Below are 3,434 nucleotides of genomic sequence, written 5' to 3'. Positions count from 1 at the left end.
TATATTTAAATTTGTATCGAAGACGTATAATTTTATACTTTTCTTAGTAATTTATTTTTAATTTTAGCGGCTAAACTCGAACTTAGTACTCACCTGTAGGAATTGCTGTAGCATAAAAAATATACACCAAAAAAAAAGTTTACTATTGTTTACGAAAAATGAACTAACCCATAGTAAGAATGACCATGATTTGGCTCCAAAGATTTTTTTCATCTAGATAAGTTCATGATTTTCTTATAAATAAGTTTATGTATTGCATCGTATTTTAGTTCATTCTTACTACGCTGTGGGAAGAATGTACTTACACTCATTCAAAATATTCCTGCTATCCGGAAAAATGAACAAGTTTTTGGGAATCCTATATTTAGAAATTGGTTTCAAATAAACTGTTTATCAGTATAATTTTCAAAGAAGTAAATAAATTGAGGAATTAAAGGTACAACAAGCCTGTATACAACTAAGAAATTTTTCGTACAATATAAGAAAATTTTTCATAACTACCAGTATTTTATTTCAAAAAATTATTATTATATTACATAAAACTATGGCTTATGATATACAATAAAAGAAATGTTTTTATTCGTACAACAGCATACAGCTGTTACTTTTCGGTAGTTAGTAATTGCTTCTTCAAAAGAGTAATATTCTATGTTAGTAGAATGAAACTAATTAATATCAATTTCCATTTTCTATCCATATGAAAGATATATGCCATAAGTTGCTATTTTCATTTCATTTTTGTCCAATTTCACCGATTTCGCTAGTTTTTGTTGTGTGGATTTGCGTCATAAGCCTCTGAAGTTAAAAAGGTATATAAAATATAAAAATATTATCAAATTCTATGGTATTTTGATCTTTAACTTACAAGAGAATTTTTTTAGAGCAAACAGGCATATCAGCTTAGTTAGCATTAAACAGTAAGAAGATTCCAAAAAATACCATTAGATTTGCTGTCATCCTGCAAATGAAAATTATTTTTAATAAATATAAATTTTGGCTTTATTACAAGTGGACGAAAAACTTACCACATTGAAAAAAATCATCCAGTTACTACATTAGTGGAATCATATCCATGCACAAATGGGACATTTTTGAAATCCTTCTCAGAATATAAATGAAATAAAAATATTATAAAATTAGATATAATTTCCACTTGTCAATATAGCATTTAGTATTTATGGTGGATATTAAGTTCGAGTTTAGTGGCTAAAATCCCAATTTTTCATGATTAGTTTTCTTTAGAAATACATGGGAACAAAATTGAACCGTTTTTGTGTTCATTTAAAATTTATATCAAATTTTTAGTAATTTGAGGTCGCTGAATCCAAATTTACACTTGTTTTTTTTAAGAGCTCGACTTTTTGACATATACGGTTATGTTCAATATTAAGGCACTTCCGCTATATATATTGGAATAACTTGAAAACAATTCATCATATTAAATTTACAAAAAACAGCGTTCTACATAAGCTTAAAAACGATTTTCTGTTCTTAAGCGTGTAATCCATTTAAAGAATATAAACTTAATAAAAAACTTGTTTCGAGCTATTCTCCATCAAGTTATATTTAAATTTACATCGAAGGCGTATAATTTTATACTTTTCTTACTGATTTATTTCTGATTTTAGCACCTAAACTCGAACTTAGTACACACCTTAAGGACTCGCTATAACATAAAAATATAGACTCAAAAAATTGTACTGTGATCCAGATGTAGAGTAAATATAGATCATTTTATTACCACTCATTATGAATAGTTTTATGTAAACCAATTTAAAACCGCACTAATTTTAAATTATTAATAGAAATATAAAGTTTCTTAATATGTGATTTATTTTAGAGTTATTTATTTTTTATCAATATAAAGTGTTTTTGTTTTCTCTAACATCACACCATTCACTTATCAGTTTCTAAAATGTTACGAAATAAATGTATTTTTATTAATAAACACAAATACCGCACGCAAGCCCACCACGTGTGCGCTTCATAAATGCATCAACAGAACTGAATGCACCAATAAAACTCAAAGACACAAATAGTCATAAAGGACACATATGTAAAGAAAAACAACTCCACACACACATGATCCCTTTCTGATCTCGCTATTGCAACAAAACAACTATCGCCACAAAAGATACCAACAACACACATTCCATAACATCATCGCAATAACAAACACAAACAAAAAAAAAAAGATGATGCAACCCACTCGACCAAAGTGCCGAGAAATGGCGAAGGTTCGCTAAAGCGAACATTTTTCGAAATAATTTAAAGCGAACATTATTCGAGAAAAGTTCGATAATAGAAAAATTTCGAACGTTCGTTGTTTCGAAGTAATAACGAATATTTTTTGGCTTATTTATTGGTGTTACGCCATGTTTGTTTTTGACAAAGACAGAGATTAAAAAGTCATTTCAGTTTAAGAAATTGTTAAGTGCGGGTGAAGTGTCTTAGCGAATCTAAAAGAGGTAAGTAATTTATTTATATATCTTTAAAAAAAAAAACTATCAATTTGCTTTCTTGTTTAATTTGCAGATGTATCCAGGAAAATGTTACTCATTGATTATAGTCCTTTTCAATGGCATAGCCACGATCGGCTTAATAAGAAATTCCGCGCAAAGAAGTCAATGCAGTGCCTTAAATGACTTTAAATATATATTCCAAAATGTAAATATTTTAAGTATTTTGTTCGCAACACTAATATCTATATTATTTTGTATTATAATTATCTATATTGTGTTGTAATAAAATAAAAACAAACTTGAAAATTTTCTTTTACTACACAACTTATAATGGGAACAAAATGGGAATAAAACAGTATAGAAAACCTTCGAAAGCGGAATGATATCGAATACGAAAACGAATTCGAAATAGATTCGTTAGCGATCAATTATAGATATCGCGAAACCTTCTTTAACGAATCACTAGCAAGCCTTCGAAAACGAAGAGTTTGCTGGCAGTAACAGCACGACAGATGAACGTTTTTCGAAATTTTTTCGAACCATTCTCGATATCGTTTTCGATAGTTTTATTCGAGAAAAAACCGAGAATATTTCTATATCGAATTCGATAACGAACGTTGTGGTCAGGTGGGAATAATTTCATAATTTCTTCTCACTTCAATTTCCAGTATCACGTTTATTGATTAGTTGGTATTCTATCTATAGGATAAGGTAAATATATTCAAAATTTACGAGGAATCCATAAAAAATTATATACACCCGTCAAGGATTAAATTAACTACTTTTTATTCTACTTTATCTAAAATTTTCAATGTGAGGAAATATACTCCAACTTATAGTAAAAACCGAAAAAGCTGTAGGAAGCCGCCATACGAATCGGTACTGTGGTTAAGTTAATTTTTACTACAAAAATTTTTCTTAGTAAATTGTCCACATTTCGTAGTAAGATTTTTATATTGCCTATGTCTTTTT

General features: G+C 28.5%; 1 long non-coding RNA gene across 1 annotated transcript; it reads left to right on the top strand.

Moving 5' to 3' along the window:
• Positions 1-2,210: 2,210 nt before the first annotated feature.
• On the top strand, positions 2,211-2,768 carry LOC142239624 (uncharacterized). The gene is made up of 2 exons (XR_012723086.1): positions 2,211-2,468; positions 2,536-2,768. It is a non-coding gene; the product is annotated as an uncharacterized LOC142239624 (long non-coding RNA).
• The last annotated feature ends 666 nt before the right edge of the window (positions 2,769-3,434 follow it).

Source organism: Haematobia irritans, chromosome 1, assembly GCF_050003625.1.
Source record: "Haematobia irritans isolate KBUSLIRL chromosome 1, ASM5000362v1, whole genome shotgun sequence".
In the NCBI taxonomy this organism is placed as follows: Eukaryota; Metazoa; Arthropoda; class Insecta; order Diptera; family Muscidae; genus Haematobia; species Haematobia irritans.
The sequence above is the reverse complement of the archived record's forward strand: the minus strand, read 5'-3'. Positions and strand labels throughout refer to the sequence as shown.